Below are 19,175 nucleotides of genomic sequence, written 5' to 3'. Positions count from 1 at the left end.
AATGAATGTTGAGGATGGAGAGGAGACAACGCTGGTGGAAGCGTTCTAGGAGCCGTAGGTGATGCCGGTAGAGGACCCATGATTCGGAGCCGAACAGGAGTGTGGGTATGACAACGGCTGTGTATACACTTATCTTTGTGAGGTTTTTCAGTTGGTTGTTTTTCCAGACTCTTTTGTGTAGTCTTCCAAAGGCGCTATTTGCCTTGGCGAGTCTGTTGTCTATCTCGTTGTCGATCCTTGCATCTGATGAAATGGTGCAGCCGAGATAGGTAAACTGGTTGACCGTTTTGAGTTTTGTGTGCCCGATGGAGATGTGGGGGGGCTGGTAGTCATGGTGGGGAGCTGGCTGATGGAGGACCTCAGTTTTCTTCAGGCTGACTTCCAGGCCAAACATTTTGGCAGTTTCCGCAAAGCAGGACGTCAAGCGCTGAAGAGCTGGCTCTGAATGGGCAACTAAAGCGGCATCGTCTGCAAAGAGTAGTTCACGGAAAAGTTTCTCTTGTGTCTTGGTGTGAGCTTGCAGGCGCCTCAGATTGAAGAGACTGCCATCCGTGGACACTGGGTAAGGTCACACTAAAGAGTCAACTTCCAAAACAGTGATCCTTTGTCCAAATTGTCAATTTTATTTTACTTTTGATTTTTTTGCTGCTTTGTGTACCTTTAGGAGTTCTGGGAAAATAAAAATATGTTAAACCAAAGCTGAGAAATTAGCTGAAGAATTTCCTATAATGGTAAAAAAAATGAAGTATCCAAATAAAGCAAAGCCCAATAGCACTGCTCTGCACTTAAAAGCCGCCTTTCACACTAAAAATATAACTCATCCCACTGCCTGTCTCTCATATCTCTTCCCACTTAAATGCAGGCATGGCCATATTTCCCTACTTTATGTCTCCTTGTATGTATTGAAATGAAAAACAATGAGTCATGATACATCATTTATTTGTTAATCAGATTTATATAACACCATTAATGTCTGATGATATCTGCTTTCTTAATTTTACCTCATACACCTGTGAGATATTTGCAAAGCAACACTGACACCTACTGACATAGATATGCAATATGTCAAGATTTCCCTTTCAAAACACACACAGTAAGGATCAATTTTCCACCTTCAAAATGAGTATGAAATCTGGTGATAAACTTTGTGAATTACCATCCCAGGAACTGGGAGAAAACCCTTATTTTTCTCTGAATAGTTCTGTGGAGAATGACAACCACTCAAAAAGCCGCAGGATTATTATGCAAAGAAACACAAGTGGACATTTGCAGACATCAAAGGACATGAGTAGCAGTATTGGAATAGAAATAGTGTGAACAAGTAGTCAGAGGTCCAGATCATAGATCCAAAGTCATGAACACAAATCCCACCATGGCAGCAGTGAAATTAGACCACATACGTTTTAAATCTGAAATCTAAATAAATCAGGAGCTTCAAAAAGAGCTTGTCTCAATCATGGAATCCTGATATTATTTGATTTTCTTAAAACTCATTTTGATACAGAAAGAAATATTCAGTTCTTTGTCGGTAAAAGTTAACCACATCTTAGCTACCTACTCATTTCATGGGCAATTCAAGGGCCAATAACAAATGTCTGGATGCAGAAATGGTTGGAAAGTAAATGATGAAAGCAATCCTTCCATTTGTTCATTTTTCAGTCAATGATCAGTGCAATACAATAGAAATATCACCTCATGACTTCGGAGCTATGTAACAGAGATACAGCAAGGGATTACTGCTTTCTCAAATCGGATCAAAGAAATCCACGGACCTGAAGGTGAGTTACCACAGCGACCTAGACAACCCTTAGCCCTCATTTACATTACTGAAGCAAATTGTCTGTTCGTTAGCCCATTGCGGTTTATGGAGTTTGCCCTGCGTGAATTATCTGCCCGTGAAGTAGATAAAAGCTCACACTTGACTGGAGGAAGAACAAATGCTTTTATTAGCTTACAACACAGGTAGGGTGCATGATAGGCTTCAGAGGGGTTTTGGGTTTAGGTGGGAAACCAGGGTTACATATGGGCCAAAGGTGGTGGAGCCGGGAGGCGGGACCAGTTGTCAGTACAGCACACTTCTGGAGAATCCCAGTTTCACTTCACTGCCATGTTACGTGAGTGAAATGTGGTTTTGTTGCTGTAAAGGAATAAAAGTTCCAAAACAGACCCATTCCCATTCTTGTTTTTTGAGGACGTGATAAAGTAAATTTAAATTTATATTTTATTTTATTTACAGCAGGGTAGAGGCCTATTCTGGCCATTTAAACCATGCGACTCAATGGACAAATATATGAAGTGCAAAGAAGCTTTGGAAAGTGTAAAATACGAAACATAAAATCAAACATATATCTGAAGCAAAATTAAATGTCAAGTATGACATGAATAATATTAGAACAATCATGCGTCCAATTTATCGTCAACCAATATTTTTGTGTGGGGCTGGAATTGAACTCCTTCCATCCTCCCATTCAAGCAGAAAAAGAGTCAAAATGGGGTAAAAACTTACTCATCCCCTGCTTCAAGTTGCCTGACTGTAACTTTGAATTGTAAATGGGAGGGCCACTCTCTAGATTGAAAGGATTCTTGTTAAATCGTATTGGGTGATGTTGAATGAAATCTGAGCGAAGATTTTAAATTGAGGCCTGATCAATTGAAGGCACATTACTTCTATATTGATAAATCTTTTGGGAGCAAGCAACATGATGTGAAGTGGTCCAGAATAGTCGGTTATCTCCTCCGTTTTGGTCTTGTGAACCAGGAGGAAAATCAACAAAAGAAACCATAATGCTCCCGGTAGGTGACACTTCCCCAATTTCAAAACATGGCATCTTCACGATAACATAAGCGACGATATTCTGAATTACCATCTTATTTCCAATAAATCAAACCTTGTATTTGCAGCTGTAAGTAGCTTTAATTTGTTGATAAAACATTTTGCATAATTTTGCACTGAGATTTGCATAACAATGGATAAACAAAGCATTCGGATATATTTAAAGACATAACGATATAAAACGATAAATGATTAAGACGAAATAAGATGAATTTAAAGAAAAGTATCTTGAGACCTTACATCTCTGTCACGATTCTCCGAAGAATGAGAGCAAGCTCCCCGTACGCCTGGATATTATGACATACGGCATCGTAGTAATTATGATAACACTAATTCTTACTTGAAGGGATAGTCATAAAATTAACTACAAATCAAAAACACAAGGTGTTAACCTTTACACTTCCTGTCTGAGGACAGATCTAGAGGCATCGTTTGTGGTGATTTTACTTTACTGGAATTAATGGTCTATTTACAACCCTTGCACCAATCCCTTTTAAAAAATATTTTTATTGAAATTTACAATTATACAAAATTAAACCATACAGTTATATTTAAGGATACAATTGCAGAAGAAAAAGAAAAGAAAAAAACCATATGACCAAAACCCCTTCCATTTAGCAAAGTTAGAAAAAACTAACATGTGGGTATCAAGTGACGACACCAACAATACAGCTTCAGAGTTTAGAAGAGTTTTAAACTTTCAATTGTGGTAATGGTCCATGAAAGGACCCCATGTCCTTAAAAAAAAATTAGTATTTGAATCTTTAATGGAATATCTATTTTTTTCTCTCAACTTAAACAGGACATGATATAATTTAACCAATGTAGGTGGAGAGTTATCCTTCCATTTGATCAATATTCTACATCTGACTATCACTGAAGTAAAAGATAAAATGTAATTTTCTGATCAAGTCAATAAAACACCATCTTGCACCAATCAGAATCAGGATTTAATGTCATGAACAAGTCATTAAATTTGGTGTTTTGCAGCAGCGTCATGTGTAAACATTCATATTATAACCATCTTACAACATGACTATAAAAAATAAAATAAAATAATAATAATTGTGCATGTAAAGTAAGGCATTCAGGAATCTGATGGCAGTGGGGAAGAAGCTGTCCTTGTCCTGTTGCATGTTCATCTTTAGGCTCCTGTACCTTTTCCTCAATGGTAACAGAGTGAAGAGGGCAGGGCCTGGGTAGAGGGGGGTCTTCAAGAATAGAGGCTGCTTTGTTAAGACACCACCTCATGTCGATGTCCTCGATGGAGTGAAGTCTGGTGCCTGTGATGTCACAGGCCGAGTTAACAACCCTCTGGAGTTTATTCTTGTCCTGACAGTTGGTGCCTCCATTCCAGGCAGTGATGCAACCAGTCAGAATACTTTCCACAGTACACTTGTAGAAGTTACAAGAGTCTTCAGTGACATACTGGACCTCCTCAGACACCACACAAAGTATAACAGCTGGCGGGCCTTCTTTGTGATTGCATCAATGTGGAGGCTCCAAGACACATCCTCAGAGATGTTGACATGCAGGAATTTGAAGTTCTTGATCCTCTTCCCAACCCTTCCCCACCCTATTCCCCCCACCCCCACCCTCTATTCTTTACCAGTGACAAATACAGGTACTATTCAGCTCATTCACTGACAGGAAAATTTTTAACAGCCAAAGCAAAATATTGCTTCTGATTTTACGGTAACTTTGGCAAATAGTTATGTTTGGAGTCCACACAATTAATTTATGAATCAACCATCTGCCACCACTCCCAGATGTTAACATCATATCATGATTGCTTCACTTGATTGTCCAATTTGACGGCTGAGATCAGATGTGTTCCCAATCCGCTGTGGCGTAAAACAGGGCTGCGTACTCGCTCTAGTTCTGTTTTGCATTTTTTTCTCTGCTCTTCTGCGCCGTGCCTTTCTGGAAGCTTCAGGCATAGCCATGCGCACAAGGAGCTCAGGAAAACTTTTTAATCTGTCACAGCTGCAGGCCAAGAACAAAATCAGAAGAGTTATGATTCAAGAACTGCTGTATGCAGATGATGCTGCCTTCATGGCACACTCCCAGCCAGAACTGCAAGTGTTTGCATCTGCCTGCATTGAATTTGGTCTGAAATTAGCCTGGGCAAGACAGTTGTCTTAAGCCAACAAACCCACGACACTCCATCAATTACCATCAATGGATCAGTGAACCCCAACGTAGAGAAATTCTGCTACTTGGGCTCTACCATGACAACAACGAACTCACTCGACGCAGAACTGGACACGCGCCTGGGATACCTCTGTGCCCGCATGTGGGATAACTTCCATCTTTCCACCAAGTTAAAGATCCGAGTGTATGAGGCCTGCGTGCTGAGTATCCTTCTCTACGTTGTGAATCCTGGGTCACGTACAGAAAGCAAGAACACCGCCTTAATGCATTCCATTTCCACTGTGTCAGATCCATCCTAGGACACTCATGGCACATCAGAGTCACAGACCTCCAAGTCCTGGAGAAGACTAGATTCTTGCGCTCACTGCCTGCGGTAGGCTGGCTACGTTGTCCATATGGAGGATGGCTGATTTCCCAAAGATGTCCTCTTTGGTGGGATACCAGATGCTCCCCGCCCTGTTGGCCGCCCACGTCTTCGCTACAAAGATGTAATCAAGCGCGATCTCCAGTTATTCCATGTCAACTATACTGACTGGGAGGAACACGCAAAAAATCACACTGCATGGTGTTCCATGATTTGCAGTGGCACATCACAATATGCCAACAACTACAAAATGTTCTGTGAGGGCAGAAGAGATACAAGGCCCCATGTTAATCTTCGGTCACGAAGGGATGGGCCATGATGGTAATGATGATGATTGCTTCACTTCCCACAAGTGGGTAATATAGTCATCAACATGAGGCAGGTATAGACTAAGATGGGATGAGATATTTCAATGACCAGTAACTGAAGTAGGTCTTTCTCAGAAAGCCTGTCAAATGTAAAGCCAGGAACCCCCCTGCATCTTTTCAAGTACAGGTGCACTATACTTTATCCGGACATCTAAAATACGGAAAGCTCCAAAATCCGGAAAGTGGGGAGAGAGATGGCAGTGTGAGTCGGGGGGGTGGGGTGGGGGGAGCGAGGGGGAGAGACAGGCAGCGTGAGTCGGGCAGGCAAAGGGGTGAGAACGGCAGTGCGACTCGAACGGGCGGGAGGGAGAATGGCAGCGCAACTCGGGCGGGCAAGGGAGAGAATGGCAGCGCAACTCAGGCGGACGAGGTGGGGGAAACGGCAGCGTGAGTAGGGCGGGCGAGGGGGAGAACAGCAGCGCAAGTCAGGCGGGCGAGGGTAGGAGACCGGCAGCAGGTGGGCTTAAATCTGGCTTTCCAAAATCTGGAAAAATCAGAAATTCTGGATAAAGAATTGTGTACCTGTATCTGCTGTCAGATCGAAGAGTCCAGAAATCTGATGTCATTTGGAAAATTTGACCTTGATGAGCACTGCATGTTTGAGAAACTTTGTCAGCAATTGAATTAGGAGGAGAGAGTGTCATCAATTTGTGGTGAAGGAACTGAGGGTCTGATCAGGGTGTAAGTGAAGCATGATTGTTTATAGAGATAGATGCTACTGGGAATTATGAATTTGAGTGGGGTATTACTCCAGCTGTGGACTACAACCAATTCTAAATAAACATTCAACCATACAGATTTTTCTCTGGCCTTATTCATTATTTCATTTTCCCATTTTATCTGCTTATTGTTTTCACATCATCTTTACCTTTCAACATTTTAAACACTTGCAAACTGTGCATCTCTATCATGCTTGCAATGTATGTACATTAATCTCCATGAGCCTGCATCCAAACAACTCAGGCCCAGAATCATGTGTTTCACTGTATTTTTTGAAGGATCCTCTCTAATTACTTCAGTGTTTCTCAGCCTTGTTCTTTCCACTCACATACCACTTTAAGTAATCCCTATGCCATCGGTGCTCTGTGCTTAGTAAAGGATTCTTTAAGGTGTTATGTAAGTTGGAAGGGAAGGTTGAGAATCACTGCTGTAGACCCAATTCTTACTGAAATATTTTGCTTGAGAAAAACTGTCATTGGCCCATTCACTTTGGAGTTATGAAACAGTGCACATAACAAGTCAATGAGGTACGATTAAAACAGTGGTTTTCAAACTTTTTCTTTCCACCCACATACCACCTTAAGCAATCCCATACTAATCACAGAGCACCCACCGATGGCATAGGGAATACTTAAAGTGGTATGTGAATGGAAAGAAAAAGGTTGAGAACCACTGATTTACTGAGTACCTCACCAAGTCTAATTTACTAAAAATTCAAACTAAATTATGCGTTTGAAAATGTGGTTGTCTATATCACCAGGAACAATCAAGCCACATATCAAAATATTTGCTGTTGTATTGTGCAGCTTTGGGACCAGGTGGTACAAACCATTTAATCTTCCCTCCTCATATTTTATATTGTCTGATCTTCCAGCTCGATCTGGAAATGCTGAGATTAGCAATGAGCAATAAGCCAGAAGGAACAATGTGCTCAAAATTTGTTAACTGCAATTGACCAATCAAAAGTTCATGAGCATGTGATGTTCAAGTGGAATTTTCCGTGAAAATGAGGTGACAGCAGGATCTCCCAGTCATGAAACAAAGTGTTCGAGATCTGAGTCTGACTGGGAGGCTTAGAGCTGTGTCTTTCTCTCAGAATCAGGAAATTATTCAAGGGCTTGTGTATTCTTCATGGAGGTCCAACTGTCTCATCATTTTCCTTATTGTAGCTGATGGATCTGGACAGTTAAATAATTGTAGTTGGAGCTGACATTTTACTAGCTGATTAAAATCCTTACTCCTGCTCCTCAACAGTATTCACATGTAAATACAATAAATACAATAAATGTAAATACAATAAATCAGTCATAAAATATCGTGAGATGCTGAAAATCTGAAAATGTTGGAAATATTCTGCAGGTGAGGGACACATCTGTGCAGTAATGTAATCACTGATTCAGATTAATGACTTCATTAGAAGTGGAGAAGTTAGGGGTGCAATGGTCTTTAAGGAACACGGAGATGCAGAGGGGTAGGGAGAGAGAGAGGGATGAAATTAAAAGAGACAAGATATGATGGGCATCAAAAATGTAACACATCTTTAACACCCCTTCCAGGTGAATTAGCATATCAGTTGCATATTCATGTTTAATATTTCTTGTTTGCTATTTGCAATATAAAGGAGCCAACTTAAGCTTTGATATGCACTTCCATTCTATCCACAAGGGGATCTTGAACACATCACTTTAATTCTACATCCCATTCCCAGTCTGACTCTAGCCATTTTCAGGTGGCCAGAATACCTGAATGTAAAGCCGCCTAAAATACCTGAATGGAGCTGTCGGGAGGCCACCTGAAAGCGGAGAACCCTTCCCCGAGGAGCACTTACTCAACCCACCTCAGGGAGGTATATTCTTAGTTTTGGAGTGTTCGCCCTAGGCACCTGAAAGCAGCAAGGCAAAGGCTAGCAGCTTTCAGGTGCCTAGCAGGGGGCAGGCTGATGACAGCCCTGTAGTCCTGCGCAGGCCGCCCCAGCCCTGACATCCCGCGCCGGGGGGGCTGTCAGGCAGCAAGGAGGGGAGCTATCAGACGGCTGCCTCTGCCCCAACTCAGGAGCCGACATTTGCTCCTTGGCACCTCTCCCCATTCCAGACCTTTCAGGTGGCAGAACCCCGCCTTCAGTGCTGCCACCTGAACATCTCTTCACAGATGCCTGCAGCCACTCCAGAGCCACATTCTCCTGGTGATTGCACCTGAAAGCAGCTTCTGGTTTGAACCATCAAGCCATCATAACAAAGCTCATGGGAGCTCTGGAACTGACTTTAAATAGTTGTATGGCACCAAATCAACTCAACAGGTTTACCCTAACACTGTTCATGAAAATAGGAGCAAGGTCTTCAGATGTGTAGTTTTCAGAGCAGTTTTTCTGTGTCAATCAAGGTCATTTCCAGTTTCATCACTATCTTGCCTGTTCTCTCACTTACAATGTTTGTGACAATAAACACGTCTCCCGGCCGAAGCCACATTTCCAGTCAACTCGTGTAGGAACACTCTTCCATTCCCAATGAGGTGTTAATGCTGAGTGAATTGTTTGTGACATGATATGGAATGAGGACAGAGGAGTGGTTGTGGGAAAATATTCCCCCGAAGGACAGAGGGATCTGGAGAGAATGACTTTGTTCAAACAGCGTTGCCTGATGTTGAAAGAGATCTCTGAAGTGATGCAAATGCAGTTTATGAATGCAAGCTAATGTCTCTGTCCAAACTATTTTCTCCACAAAATCTTCTTAAATAAGTAGTTGGATGACTTCCTAAATGTTGCATGCAGCAGTGAATAGTGTGGCAGAGGTCAGCAGCAATGGTCTGCAATGTTCTTAAAGTTGAGAATAGCCACCATGGCAGAGCATTCGATATGCCATAAATTCAACCAATGCGGTTGAATTTAGGATTGTACTCGGTCAAAGATCTCAGTGAGGATTAAAAATGCAGTTTCACATTAATATTACCCCAAAGCTAAATTGAAAATTAGCTGATGTTCCTCACTGTGATAAATGAGGGAGAACTATGGATGCTGGGATCCTGCTAATAATCTAGAAGCCTGTCACCCTACTATCAGCACTGAATCAGTGGTTCACCAAAGAAAATAAATAAATTGGACACAGGGAAATATCGTGTCTTGAAGATGTGGTAAGTTAAATCATCTTTGTTGCTGCTCTCTTCCAGGTAATGGTATAAATATTTTAAAACATTGAGAAAATATTGCACTGCATTTTGGAACACGCATGCGTGTGATGTCAGATAACAGCTTTGCATTGTGGGACACAGTAGAATCATTTTAGAATAAATAAAAAACACAAAGGATTAACCATGTCTCGTGTGAGTGTGTTCTACAGTGGGAGGAATATACAACAGAATGGTGACAAGGATCAAAATAAATGTTATCCCACACTCCAAATATCGGTGGGGGAAGAACAGAAGACTTTAAACTGAAACTGCAATGACCCTGAGCTGCTGAAGCTCATTGACAAAGGTGAAGAGCACAAGGAATCAGAAAACTGGGATGAGTATGTTGAAAGGTTCAATTTGCTCTGTACCACCCAGTGAATAGGAGATACAGAGGGCCATTTAAGAAAGTGGGCAACATTTTGAAGTGAGGTAGGAATCAGGACATGTAGCCTGATAAATTCCCTCGCGGTGTCTGCAAGGCCAGATTCTATGTCATATTCTGTTTTGTGTGCCCTAGTGGGAGGAATTCTGTTGTCCCCAACATCAATAGAGACGGCAGAGGGATACTAGTTTTGGACCAGAAACGAGGGGAAAGAGTGAACCAATATATGGTTGGCTTGAGTAGGTTATCGAAAACCTGTGAGTTTGAAATATTCTTAATTAAGCCTTAAAGGTCACGCTACTCATCGGTTTTGCTAACTGCAACGCTCAACAACAATTACTGAGTAAAAGATAATTAAACATTGACGATTCATATGGACCAGCACTGAGTTTTGAAACAGCCAACACCAACCAGGGTATAATACAAGGAGAGCAGCAGGAACATCAAATAAAGAAAATGGAACGCCAAGAATGTTTATGCTGCAGAAAAAGTAATCACAGTTGGGATAACTGTTTCTTCAAAAAAGTCAAATCTTACCTATGCTACCAAGAGGAGCACGTTAAGTCCAGGTGCCCAAAGAAAAGGGAAAACAAGTGAAAGAGAGTCACCCCAAGAAGGGAAATCAGAAGTCGAGGAAAAAAATACATTCAAGGTGAGAACCTCAAGGAGGAAGAGGAAAGTTCCGACAAAAGTTCAAGCAACAATCCAAGTGGCTCTGAAGAGGACAAGGCAATGTAAGTAATGTCGGTTAATAATGTGAAAAACTGTAATTCAGATATTTTGATTCCCATTAACAACAAATCAGTTCAGATGGAACAGGACACTGGGACCCTGTTGTCTTATTGCCAAAGAGCTTAAAAACAAGAGTATTACCCAATCTCAAGGTAGGACAATCCGGCAAGGTGTTGAAAACAGTCACCAGAGAGAAAATTAAAGTTCTGGGAAAATGCAAGGTAGACATCAAAAATAAGGGACAGAGATCTAAAAGATTACCCCTTTACATCATGGACACAAAGGGACCCACTTTGTTTGGAATAGATTGGATGTCACGAATCCAATTGGATTGGAAGGACATTGGGGCAATAAAAAACAATGTACAGATTGAGCCAGAACAAAAAGCAAAACTGGAGCAAGTGCTCCAAAAGTACCAGATAGTATTTCGAAAAGAGCTGGGGAAAGTCCAAGGAGTCCAGGCCAGACTGCACTTGAAACTGGAAGCCAACCCCAAATTCTTCAAACTAAGGATGGTTCCTTTTGCGATAAAGAAGGGAATCGAAGTTGAACAAAGGAATCATTGAGAAACTGCATTGCAGTGATTTGGCTATCCCCATAGTTCCTGTTAGAAAACCCAGGGGTGAAATTCGATTTGTGCTGACCATAAGGTTGCCATTGATCAGCCTCGGCAAGTACCCCAACATCCAAATCTCAGAACAGAAGACTTGGTCCAAATATTGAATGATGGTAAGAAATTCATGAATTTGGATTTATCACAAGCAAGTTGAATTGGATTCTGAGTCAAGAAAATATGTAGAAATCAATACTCACTTAGGATTGTTTAGATATACCAGAATGCCACATGGAGTATCAGCAGTGCCTGTGATCTTTCAATTGATAATGGATAAGTTGTTGCACAGAATAAATGTGGGATGTTACCTAGACAACATTATCACTACTCTTGCAACGACACAGAGCACTTGGCAAACCTGGAAAAAAACACTAACCCAATTGAAGGAAGCCAAGGTCAGACTACATCAGTTACATATTTAGGATATTTAGGATTTACACTTGACAGTGAGGGAGTCTGGATGAACACAGCGGGTACCAAAGATGTCCGCCGGGCACCTTGTCCTACAAATTGAGTGGAATTACAGTCATTCTTAGGTTTGGTGAACCCATTATTGAAAACACATCTCCAATATGTCCACATTGAACAACCCATTTAACCAACTACTAGACAATGGTGTTGGACTACAGAAAGAGAGAACATTTTCGAGTGGTTGAACAAAATGCTGACCTAAAAAGGTAATGTTCTCATTCACTATGACCCAGGCAAAGAAGTAACCCTGGTGGTCGATACATCACCAGTAGGTTAGGAGCAATATTGTCACAGGTCACAGAAAAAAAGAACAACCTGCAGGTTACGCTTCTGGCTCTTTAATACCCTGTGAATGGAATTATGCACAAGGTTGAAATGGAAGGAATAGCCATAATTTTTGGTGTCAAAAGATTCTTGTAGAAAGTTCACCTTAGTGACAGACAACTGACTTTAATCATGGGCCTGAAGAAAAGCATTCTGGTATTCGTGCCCATAAGAATTCAAAGATGGGTAATGCAGCTTGCATCATACGATTACGATTTAAAACATAGTCCAGGGAAGGAAAACTGCCAATTACAGCAAAAACTACCAGTAAAGAGGTACGAAATGAGGTGACCTTATCAAAGATCCTGTATTTCACTGTAAATGGATGGCCTGAGGCCAAGAAGATTAGGCCTGAATTAAAACCTTATTATAGGCGACACAATGAGATGTCAATTGAAGAGGGTTGTTTATTGCAGGGAACAAGAAAGAAACGGCAAGCAACCATGTCAACTGAACTCCACAGGGATGGTCAGAATGAAGTCCCTAGTTCGCATGCATGTCTGGTGGCTATCAATGAACATGGACATTAAATAGACCATGAGAAGATGTCACATTGGCCAAAAAATATAACCTAAAGCACCACAAGCTGAAGCTAATCCCTGAAAAAATCTTCAAACACCTGGCACCAAATTTACATTGATTTTGCTGGTCCATTTATGGTCAAAATCTTTCTGAGAGTGCTGGAATGTGCACTCCAAATGGCCTATGGTGTCCCAAATGCAAACAACAGCAGATAAAACAATTGAGAGACTAAGGAGTATTTTCGCAACGTACAGTTTGCCAATAGAGCTGGTCTCTGACAATGGACCACAATTTCTGTCTGATGCTTTCAACCAATTCATGCAACAACAAAAAAAATATAAGACTCATTTTATCAGCACCCTATCATCTGAATACCAAAGGCTTTTAAAACAGCTATGAAGGCCAGAAGTTGTCAAACATAATGTGTCATCACAGGATTGCAAATTTTCTGTTATGATACAGGACAACCCCACACTCGACAACAAAATGCATGCTGGCAGAACCGATATTTGGATGCAACTTGAGAACCATAACGTGTCCTCTTCCTCAGCTCATCTGATTGTGCATTTCCTGGGAGCGTGAGATAACACATTGACTAAGTGCATTTCTTTTCCGGATTTGTAAACTGAAGTCACGTTGTATTTCTGAAGCCTGAGCATCATTCTCTGTAATTGTGCAGGAGCCGCATGGATTGTCTTTTTCAGAATTATGACTAGAGATAAATGGTTTGTTTCTATGGTCACTGGCCTGTCATAAATGTACTTGTTGAATTTTGAGCAGGTGAAAACTACTGCTAACACCACCTTCTCTATTTGGGCATATCTGGTTTCCGTGTCGGTGAGTGACCTGGATGTGTCCACCACTGGTTGTCCGTCTTGCAGGAATGCTGGACCCAGACCGTGCTGTGATGCATCTCAGGTTAGCATGACTGGTTTTTATACGTTGTAGTATGATAGAACAGGTGGGCATGACATATGCCTTTTTAATGTGTGAAATGCATTTTGTTGTTGCTCCTTCCAGGTCCAAACCACATCTTTATGCATCAGCTGCCTTAGTGGAGCAATAAGATAAATGGAGTTCGGAATGAACTTGCTCAGGTAGTTGACCAAGCTCAGGAAACATTGTAGCAATGTCACATCTGTTAGTACTAGCGTTTCACTGATTTCTCTAATCTTTGAAGGGTCCATCTTCAGGCCTTCTCCTGTGAAAACATCGCCGACATAACCGACCTGGTTCAGCCAAAATCTGCACTTCCGAGGTTGAGTTTAAGATTAACCTTCCGAGCTCTGTCAAGTACCTTTTTAAAATGTGCATTGTGTTCTTTCACATCTTTTCCACCTACAAGTACATCATCAACAATGATGGCACAGGGATACCCTGCAAAGATGTGCTTTATATATCTTTTAATAACCTCACTGGCTGATTTGATTCCACATGGCATTCGCAGGAATTTGTATCAGCCAAAACTCATGCTGAATGTGGTCAGCAGTGATGACTTGTTGTCAAGTTTGATTTGCCAGAAGGAATTTTTTGCGTCTAAAACTGAAAATAAAAACAGTCGTGTTGGTCATCTGCGTGGCAACATTCTCCACAATACACCATGCTTGTTTTTACATCAAATAACCAGACAACACAAAGTGGCAACCTCTGACGAATGCTTTACTGTTAAATGCAGCAATGAGCTCTCTGAACCCTTCTCCATTGACAACAGCGTGAAGCAAGGCTGCATCCTCGCACCAACCCTCTTTACTGTCTTCTTCAGCATGATGCTGAAACAAGCCATGAAAGACCTCAACAATGAAGACACTGTTTACATCCAGTACCGCTCGGATGGGAGTCTCTTCAATCTGAGGCACCTGCAAGCTCACACCAAGACACAAGAGCAACTTGTCCGTGAACTACTCTTTGCAGACGATGCCGCTTTAGTTGCACATTCACAGCCAGCTCTCCAGTGCATGACGTCCTGTTTTGCGGAAATTGCCAGAATGTTTGGCCTGGAAGTCAGCCTGAAGAAAACTGAGGTCCTCCATCAGCCAGCTCCTCACCATGACTACCAGCACCCACTCCCCCCCCCCCCACATCTCCATCGGGCACACAGAACTCAAAACAGTCAACCAGTTTACCTACCTCGGCTGCACCATTTCATCTGATGCAAGGATCGACAAAGAGATAGACAACAGACTCGCCAAGGCAAATTGCACCTTTGGAAGTCTACACAAGTCTGGAAAAACAACCACCTGAAGAAACACACAAGGATCAGTGTGTACAGAGCTGTTGTCATACCCACGCTCCTGTTCGGCTCCGAATCATGGGTCCTCTACCGGCATCACCTACGGCTCCTAGAACGTTTCCATCAGCGCTGTCTCCGCTCCATCCTCAACATTCATTGGAATGACTTCATCACCAACATCATGGCAGAGTCCGCAAGCATTGAATCCATGCTGCTGAAGACCCAACTGCGCTGGGTGGATCACGTCTCCAGAATGGAGGACCATCGCCTTCCCAAGATCGTGTTCTATGGCGAGCTCTCCACTGGCCACCGAGACAGAGGTGCACCAAAGAAGAGGTACAAGGACTGCTTAAAGAAATCTCTTGGTGCCTGCCACATTGACCACCGCCAGTGGGCTGATATCGCCTCCAACCATGCATCTTGGTGCCTCACAGTTCAGCGGGCAGCAACCTCCTTTGAAGAAGACCGCAAAGCCCATCTCACTGACAAAAGACAAAGGAGGAAAAACCCAACCCCAACCAACCAATTTTCCCTTGCACCCGCTGTAACCATGCCTGCCTGTCTGCATCGGACTTGTCAGTCACCAACGAGCCTGCAGCAGACGTGGACATACCCCTCCATAAATCTTCGTCTGCGAAGCCAAGTCAAAGAAAGAAAAGAAGAAATGCAGCAATACATTGTATAATGGGAGCCCCTGGGAATGGCGTCCACCACCAGCCAAGCTTGATTTCTTTTTTTTAAACTAGCGCGCTTTGCGGGGACTTGGGCATGCGCAATAGCATTGTGGCAAGTACAGTGGCTGCAGCGGGTGCAGACAGCCAAAATAGGAGTGGCTGTCTACAACAGCTTTGTATTGTGGGACACAGTAGAACCATTTTTACATTAAATAAAGAATATGGAAGAAGATTCATGTAGAAAGAAATAAAATAAATTACCAAATACCAAAACTAATATTGACGCAAAATAAGCTACTCCCTTTTACAATAGACAACCTTGCCTTTAGAAAATGGGAAAAAAAAGGGATTAAAAGAATAGAAAATTGTTTTTCAGGAAGTAGATTCTTATCCTTTGAACAAATGAGAGATAAGTACAATATAACGGGAGATACAGCGCTGGCATATTACCAACTGAGATCCTACTTGAAAGATAAATTAGGAAGCAACTTGAGTTTACCAGAGGGAAGTAACCTTGAATATGTGATTACAGATACAATGTTAATCAAAAGATTTATAAAAAATATGTATATTAAACTGCAAGAAAAGGAAAATGAGGAAACAAATGGTAAAACTAAACAAAAATGGGAACAAGATTTAAATATAAAGATAAAAAAGGAAACATGGGAGAAGTTATGCTCTGGAACGATGAGAAATACAATAAATACGAGGCTGCGTATGATACAATATAATTGGTTACACAGACTATACATTACACCGCAAAAGTTAAATAAATGGGACCCAACAGTATCTGATAGATGTTTTCGATGTAAAAAAGAAAGGGGAACAACAATTCATGCAATCTGGACATGTGAGAGAGTAGAAAAATTTTGGGATGATCTCAATCAGATATTAAATAAAATAACAGAAAACAATATACCAAAGAATCCAGAGATCTTTCTCCTAAGTAACATAAAAAATAAAGAATTTGGAATTGACTTGGAGGATGCACAAAAAAGATTTGTTAAGATAGCCCTAGCTGTAGCAAAAAAATGTATTATGTCAACCTGGAAATTGGAAGATAATTTGAAAATACAACAATGGTATATAGAAATGAATAAATGTATTCCATTAGAAAAAATAACATATAGTTTAAGAAATAATATTGAAATATTCGAACAAGTATGGGAGCCTTACATTAAATACAATAGCGAAAACCTACCGGGAACAAACATTACCTAAGTTGATGGAAGGAGAAGAAAAGAAAAGAATGGACTCAGTAGAATTTCTGGTGTATTTTTGTTGAATGACAACATTATCTAACTGAATTAATGCAACCTAGATTGTATAACTAAAATGGATGAGAGGGGGGGGGGGGATGGGGGGGTGGCTTGGGAGGAGGGAGGGGGGAGGGAGAAAAAGTCACTGTAAATGTGTGGAAAAGAAAAAGTGTATATCATGGCTATTGTGATTTATGGTGTGAAAAATAAAAAATTAAAAAAAAAAAAAAATAAAGAACACAAAGGATTAACCACATCTCAAGTGAGTGTGTTTTACGGTGGGAGGAATTCACAAGTCTTTGTTGCAGTGATTAGGCAAACTGAGAAGAGAATCCAGGAAAAGCAAGGCTTTCTCTGTTTTATTTGTCAGGCATTGATATTGTTAAAGGGAATCAATTCCAACATCCTGCCATGATCAAAATCTTTATTGTCAATGAATCATCTGTCCACATGATTACCCAGTCGAGAAATTATTCTCCTCTAAATGTTCGTCAATCATTCTTCATTTCATTTCACCTTTGTATCCCAACAATACATTGTGACAATGGTTTATTTTTCTACTACTGACGTAATTTGCGAGCAAATAATGACATTCAAAACTACTTAATGTCTGAGATTTTCTAAAGCGATACCCTGAATACATCCAGAAAAATGATTCATTAACCACTACTTAACTCTGCCACATATGTTTTACCTGTTCAGATGGTATAGAGTGCCTTCCAGAATGACAATTACACTTTTTTACCTTTATTTGCCCCGATGTTCCACAGTTTTAAATTTGTAATCAAACAATTGACATGTGATTAAAGTACAGATTCCAGCTCAATTGAGATTTATTAATGCATTTTTTGGTGTAAATAAGATTCCTGCTTAGGTTAATATAGAGCAGTAGTTCTCAACCTTTTTCTTTCCATTCACATACCACTTTAAGTAATCCATATGCCATGGGTGCTCTGTGATTAGCAAGGGATTGCTTAAAGTGGGATGTGGGTGGGAAGGGGAGATTGAGAATCACTGATATAGAACTTAGTAAAATAGGAGAAATTAATATACAGAATTTTATTTATATGTGGTGTTCAAAATTGTTGGTTGGAAGTAGAGATGCACCTGTTTTGAAACATCTGATTGAATTATGGAATAAAATTGATCATGAAATCAGTGTGAAAGGTTTCATTTCAGGAAAAAAATCTTTGTCAAAATAGACTTATTCCATTTTCAAAGGATAATCAATTTTTGAATACTTGGATGTGGATAGGTATTGAGAGAATAGAGGATTGTTTTGAAGCTGGAAGATTTATAACATTCGAACAAAAGAAGAATAAATTTAATGTGCAAAATAATACTTTTTCTGCTATTATCAAGTTAAAGCTTTTTTGACTGATGAAATGCATTGGAGTTTGACATTGTGAATTGGAATTATTGATCTGTAATAGTAATGTAAATAAATTTAACTCTGTAATGTACAATTTATTTCAAAGGAAAGCCCCTGAAATAGGGGACCTTAAGTCAAGATTAAGATGGGAAGTGGATTTAAATAGACAAATAGATGACAAAGACTGGATGGAATTGTGCAGCGATAATATAACAAAAATTACTAATGGTTCAATATCATTTCTTTACATCAGTTATATTTGACTCCTCAAAAAATAAAAATGAAATAATAGAACCTTACATTATCAGATTTATGTTTTGGAGATGGTCAAGAGATTAGATCTTTTTTGCATTCCACTTGGAAATATCCTAAAGTTAAATATTTTTGGGCAGAAGTTGGAAATGTTTCGGAACGAATAACGGGGGTAAAGTTTCCACAGGATCCGATGTTATTTTTGTTGGGTAATATTAGGACTATAAGACCTAAATGGAAATTAACGATGTATCAAATTGAATTTGTACAAATTGCTTCAGCATTTTCTCAGAAGTGTGCAGCTGTTGCTTGGAAATTGGACATGGATTTAGGGATGGAGAGGTGGCATGCGGAACTTCGTAGCTGTATTCCACTTGAGAAGATTATTTATAGTTTATGAAATAAACAAAAGATATTTTGGAAAATAGAGCGCCTATATTTGCAAACTGTGGGTATGGATGTTTAACTGACTCTCTGAAGACCCCCATCTCTTGGTAACCTCCAGCATAATTATTATTATTAAAATCTTCACCATATACAATTTATCCCCTTGACATTCTCCAGTCTTTTTTTTTCTCTTTTTGGGGGTTTGGGGAGGGAGGGAGGGGTTGGATACCATATGCGTCATTTTTAAAGTCTTTTTATTGAATGAAATATGCTTACTGTTGGGATTTAAACTTGTTAAATATAATTTTTTAAAAAGTACACAGTCCAGATTATATTCAAGGGTATTTGTATAC

At 40.5% G+C, this 19,175-nt stretch overlaps 1 long non-coding RNA gene across 5 annotated transcripts in view; it reads left to right on the top strand.

The window, feature by feature from the left end:
• Nucleotides 1–19,175, top strand: part of LOC138755142 (uncharacterized) — a 467,989-nt gene that overhangs the window by 102,574 nt on the left and 346,240 nt on the right. The window contains exon 3 of one of the 5 annotated variants that reach the window (XR_011352047.1): nucleotides 1,660–1,778. The exons of the other annotated variants lie outside the window; for them this stretch is intronic. This is a non-coding gene — a long non-coding RNA (uncharacterized lncRNA). The remainder of the gene's footprint in view (nucleotides 1–1,659; nucleotides 1,779–19,175) is intronic. 5 annotated transcript variants of the gene reach the window in all.

This window comes from Narcine bancroftii, chromosome 2 (assembly GCF_036971445.1).
Source record: "Narcine bancroftii isolate sNarBan1 chromosome 2, sNarBan1.hap1, whole genome shotgun sequence".
Taxonomy (NCBI): Eukaryota; Metazoa; Chordata; class Chondrichthyes; order Torpediniformes; family Narcinidae; genus Narcine; species Narcine bancroftii.
This window is presented reverse-complemented; position numbering and strand designations above follow the sequence as displayed.